Raw genomic sequence first — 6,167 nt, 5'->3', positions numbered from 1 at the left:
GAGGAAAATTTGGAGTTTTTTTTCATCTCAACTTCTTTGCTACTTGGCCGTACACTTAGAGAAGAATGAGGAGTCCATGTAAATTATGACTCTTTGACCAAGCAATGAAGAAGGGAAATTAAAGGAATTGCCCCATTATGAGAAATTAAGGCCATAAGTGATACCATTATGAGAGAAAGAGGACAAGAAATAAGAAATGGCAAATAAAGGAGAAGAGGAGATTTGTTGCGTCAGGTGAAAAGAGAAGAATCTGTGGGTTTCTTAAAGCTATGCAATCCATCCATCCAAATGATGAAGGGTATGATCGACAAAAGCCTACCAATGCTCCTCTATATATAGGCAATGTCCAGAACAGAATTGACATCACTTCCTGGCCAAAAAACTATTCCGAGACTCTGCCCAATTCACTCCTCAAACCTCCATCACCTACAAGACCGTGACCACCATCCATCCATCAATCTACGAAGCTCTTAGGCGCTACGTCAAGGATGCTTCACCACCATAGTAGAGACGAGTTCATCATCTTGTTGCCAATCCGCTGCGGAAAGCGCTTCAAAGTGTAACTATGACTCTACTTACAATTTTTGTTTCAGTTTTGTGTGTAAAGACTTGTGAATTAGTTTGGGATTTGCTTGTTTGGATTTGCGAGTTGTGTAATTGGAGACATGAATTTTTCAGAATATTTTTATTAATATGTTTGAGATTTTCAGTTTATTATTGAGTTAATTTCAAGAATTCTTTGATGATGCATGTTATAATCTTACGCCCTTTTACATGTTTAGGTAATTTTCAGAGTTAGGTTAATAAGTTTGCATGCTAGAATAACTCTAAGTGTTCTTGTGTGTTTGCTTAATTTGCCAAGACCAATTGTTATTTGTTAGACGCTAAGTTAAACAAGTAGTAATTAGTTCTAAAGAGTGGTAAATATCATGTTTCAATGGTTAAAAGATTCTGAAAATTACGTGTTAATTGCTATGTGTAATAGTTAATTTGCATGATTGAGTTGATTCTAGGGTTAGATAATACTACTAATTAAGAGAATTACTCTAAGCGTTTTAGAAAATTAGTAGTATTGGGCTTGGTAAGGACTTTTCCGATCCAAGCCCACATTAGAACGAATTAGATAAATGGATTGGGCCTCTAAGGCTTTTCATTTGAGCTCTTATCTAGGCATTTAAGATGGGCATGTTTTTGTAGCATGTTGAAATGGATTTTCTGTTTTTACACTTAGTAATTTCCGAGTGGTATTGGTCTAGGTTAGGGAAGTCGATCATTGTAGATAGTTTTATCTATTTCGTTTTTATTTTAAGTAGATTAGGAACCAAATTTCAAAACCCCCATTTTATTCTTTTATTTGTTAATTAACCTTTTTGTGTAGGTGTACCCTACAATCCCTGGACTGAACGATCCTTGCTTGTGCTATACTAACCTCGATATTTTTGCAGGGTTAATTGTGAGGCTATTTTAGTCATATCAATCATCTAAATCATCACTATCGAAACTAAACTGATCTTCCTCAACAGGCCTACTACACGCACCTCCACTTTGAGTATCATATGGTCTCTTCTTTGGTCTGCCAACCTTTTTCTTCATTGCAGGTTCTTCAACTACTTTCTGCTTCCCTTTGTCTTTGTCTCTTGTGACATCTGAAGTGGGAACAAAAGGTGATGGCCGATCAGATGGCTCATTAATGTGAATTCATGTTCTTGACCTTGTCCTTGGCCAGTTACTTGGTCCATATATTGACATATTCCCTGGTTGCCTCCTTGATCCACTACTTGACCCATCAAATTGTCTTGTCTATCAATAGCCTCAACATTTTTTTCTGGAAAGCCCAATCCTTCAAATCATAACACCTTACCCAACTCAACCTCAGCTTCTTCTTAACCCATATCTTCTTCATCTGTCAGAGGTAAATCCTCAATAAAGTGACCAAAGTATGACAAGTGGTCAGGATCCTCATCAAAGTACTCCAATTCAACTCACTGAACTCCTTCCTTGGAGACAAAGTGACCAAATAGATGTCCAAAACGCTCCTAGATGTTGGAATAAACTAGACCATGTCCAAAGATCAACATCAGTTACAATTGGCAAATAGTCAATCCCTTCCTCAAACCCTGGTATCCTAAACTGATAGCTAATTGGGCCCTCAGTATAACCCAAATCAAAGGCCCAGTAATTGAACCTAGTTACTGACAACTTGTCTGGGTCAAAATGATCCACAAACAAAACTGGTTCACCATTCCTATACACCCTATTTATCCTAGATTTACTATGGAACCTACCCCCATGGTGAATGGCAATTGTGAACCAATCTGTGCCTGCAAATTGTAGATTATAATTGAATGTTAGCTAGCTTCCAAACAAAAGACAAAAATATCCAAAAACAGAAAAAAGTCATTAACTTCCTATGTCAGTTTTAGTTTCAATTTTCATTCAATGTTTTTGGGTGTAATTCACCTGCTTATTTTGGGTGCAAACGTAGATATTCAACAACAACTTGTATCTCATTTACTTCACCATCATAAACATGTCACCAAACACGAAACCCTAATCAAACCAAACCATTCCCAAATCCAAAACCCTAATCACATTAAATTTCACTTCCCAACCAATTTCCCTAATATGAATTTATTGTTTATTTAAAGGGATTTAAATAACCTGAAATTGACAAGAAGAAAAGGATTGAATATAAATAGTACCCCAAACTCTAGGCCATGACTATTTGACTCCCATAAACAATGATCGAAACTTTGGACCACAATCATTCAAAACCACAATTGATGGAAACTGTAATACCCCGAAAATTCGTAATTAATTCCTAAATTCTTCGGGAATTATTTAAGAGTTCGTTGATACGATTTCGTGGTTCGTGGATGGAGCGGAAGTATTTCGGACGATTATTTATTCGAAAAGTATGGTTTTAGGGGGGGTGCGAAGGTTAACTTTTCATACGTTGAGATTGTCCGAAATCTTCCTTCACGAAAGTCATAGAGCGCGTCGATACGAGTTCGTGGACATATGGAACGCGAAAATCGGAGTTCGTATGAAGAAGTTATGAAGGATTGAAGTTTTTGGATTTTTCTATAAATATGGAAAAATCTGAGATATTTTCATAAATATCAAAAGTTTCGGAAATTATATTTTCCTCCCCAGATTCTCTCCGTTCTCTCTCCTCAGAACCCTCGGGTTCCGATCAACCCGACCCGGCGTTTTCTCTCTTCTCCGGCATCCTCCGGCCACGACCCGGCTCTCACCGTGCTCGTAGCTCCACGCCCAGACGCCCTCTGCCGTCTTTTTTCCGAGCCGCTGCTCCCAGACCCGGATCGAAGACGCCCAGCCAAGCGAAACCGACCCGATCAGATCACGGCCTTTCCGGCGTTTCAAGGGCCGATCCTCCTCAGTTTGGGGTTGTCGTCCTCCTTCTGATCATCCTCATATCCTCCTTGAATGACGATTTGGAGTGTAGAGCGATAGATCAAGGTTTGAAGTTTTTAACGATTCTGATTCAATCTGGAATCTGATCCCAGGGCAGAGATTAATCCAACTTCCAAGCTCGATCTAGGACGATCTAGACCTTGTCTCAGAAAACGTCAGGTATTAAAGTTGTTCAATTGTTTATTTTGAAGAAGTTTGTAGTTGACAACTTTTGCATCTGTGGTGGTTGGCCGTCGTTGACCGCCGTCTGCCCTCCGCATGTGGCGGCGCGTCGGACCATATTTTCAGTTTATATTATCTGGACGATGATCTATGCATCCATACGAGCGCTTTGATATATTACAAGGTTATTTTAGAAAAGGTTGATAAATGGATGATTTACGTTTTGACGACACTATTTAACGTTTTTACGTTTTATCTTCGGTTTACGATCTGCGAAGATCTGACCATCGGTTTTGCTTCAAATTCTGATATGTTGATCGTATGACTGTCCCGATGACTTTGTGTGTTCACGGGCGAAGATCCGACCGTTGGATCTTCGTATAATTGAGAACTAGCGATTCGAAAGGCGATTCGTGAGAATCCGACCGTCGGATCTTCGTGATAATTCAGGAGGATGATTCTAAGGGCGATCTGTGAGGATCTGACCGTTGGATCATCTTTAATTTCGATCTGACCGTTGGATCATCGTTTAATCTCGATCTGACCGTTGGATTGTCGTTTTAGTGTGCTTTATGAATCCCTTTCTAAGTTAAGATCATATTGGATCAGGTGATCGACGGATTGATTAGGCGAAAGATTCGTGAAATCGTTGTTGAGCTGTTAAGAAGACGCAGCTGGATTAGAGGTGAGTAAATCTCACATGGTTCATTTACGAACCGAATTATTTAATTGTTGGAATTGTTGTGATAATTGTAAATCGTTTTCAAATTTAATGCTTTGTTTGAAATAATATGAACTCGATCAACTACGGTTCATAGGGCTACGGCTCCCAGGTAAAAAAATGAATTTAAGTATAAAATGAATTTCTTGGTTTTACAGTGTGTGAACTATAGTTAGTATTAGTGGTCATTCCTGTGTGGATGATTACGTATATATATATTTACGTGGTATATATATATCTGGATGATGTGGCATTGTGATATGTAGACTTTTGGTGTTTTCATTCACATTATTGAATTGAACTTCCACTTATGTCGGAATTATATTTGAGGACTTATATTGTTTAATGAGTTATTGAAATTATGATGTGACAATTGAGAGTCGGGTGGGATTTCTTTAAATGGCTGAATTCTAAAGGTTACTGTGGTTAACCTGGGTGCAATGTCATCGTAAGGCTGAACCTCGACGGAGGCAACAGGTTACGGTATGGTTAGAGCTCTAGTCATGTTGCATGCATAGTTTCATGATGGTAACTGGGTTACTGCATCATGGGTGTGTAGTCTGTGTTTGCATAGTTTCATGATGGTAACTGGGTTACTGCATCATGTTTGCATAGTTTCATGATGGTAACTGGGTTACTGCATCATGTTTGCCATGTTTGCATAGTTTCATGATGCTAACTGGGTTACTACATCATGTTTGCATAGTTTCATGATGCTAACTGGGTTACTGCATCATGGGTGTGTAGTCTGTGTTTGCATAGTTTCATGATGGTAACTTGGTTACTGCATCATGGGTGTGTAGTCTGTGTTTGCATAGTTTCATGATGGTAACTGGGTTACTGCATCATGGGTGTGTAGTCTGTGTTTACGTACCGTCATGGTGATAATGACGTTACTGCATCATGAGTGCGTAGTTTTCGGAGAATGTTCTGGTGTTCTTTCCTTAATTCATATGTGAGAATTGGAATACTATGAATTCTATTGTTGATTTAATTGTAATCTCCTGAACTAAACTTTCGATGCAGGGATTACTATAATTTGAATTGGGTGACTTTAGTGATCTCCTGAACTAAACTTTCGATGCAGGGATTACTAATTGTTACCTAGTGTGATTATATGTTTGGTTGTGTTTGTGGAGTTAAATGTTGTTACTTTAATTTATCTCACGAATTGAGAAATTATAAGCATAAGTGACGTGAGTCATTTTAATTTAGTTTACTCATATGGGCTGAAAAGCTTACCGGGTTTGTTGTTTACATTCCCGGTGCACTATTCTATGGTGTAGGGGTTATTGTGCAGGTTAGAATATCGGGTGATCGTTATCGAAGCTGAGGTGGACTTTCCGTCACGTGGTGTAGAAGGGCGCTTTTACTTGTAGTCTTCCGCAATGTAGTGAGTTAGTGAGAGTGGTTACACGTTGAATTGATATTCAATTTAATTTGTAAACTATTGTAATGTAATATGTGACTCTAAAGAACGAGTCGGTATTAACATTGTGAGTTCAGTTTGTTTGGTGCTTAGTTTATTTGAAAAATTTTCTAAGACTTCTTGTGATTGTTTGTTCTCGCGTTTCGGATTTGAATTCCTTTATTCAAAATTCGGGGCGTGACAGAAACAAAACCCATAAAAGAAAAGAGATCCTCAAAGTGAATACGTTTTCCATACCTGCATATTCGGGTGAATCCCCGTCGAGCCTAAAATACCTCCATAAATTAGTCATTCTTCTAAAAAGCTAATTAAGATTAGAGAATCAAATCTTTTACAAAGGATCACTTTTCCTACTTACCGTCATATTATCTGCTCTCTCTATTTCAACTCAGTAGGTGAAGACAGGTGAGATTTCGA

This window comes from Rosa rugosa, chromosome 2, assembly GCF_958449725.1.
Source record: "Rosa rugosa chromosome 2, drRosRugo1.1, whole genome shotgun sequence".
Taxonomy (NCBI): Eukaryota; Viridiplantae; Streptophyta; class Magnoliopsida; order Rosales; family Rosaceae; genus Rosa; species Rosa rugosa.
This window is presented reverse-complemented; position numbering follows the sequence as displayed.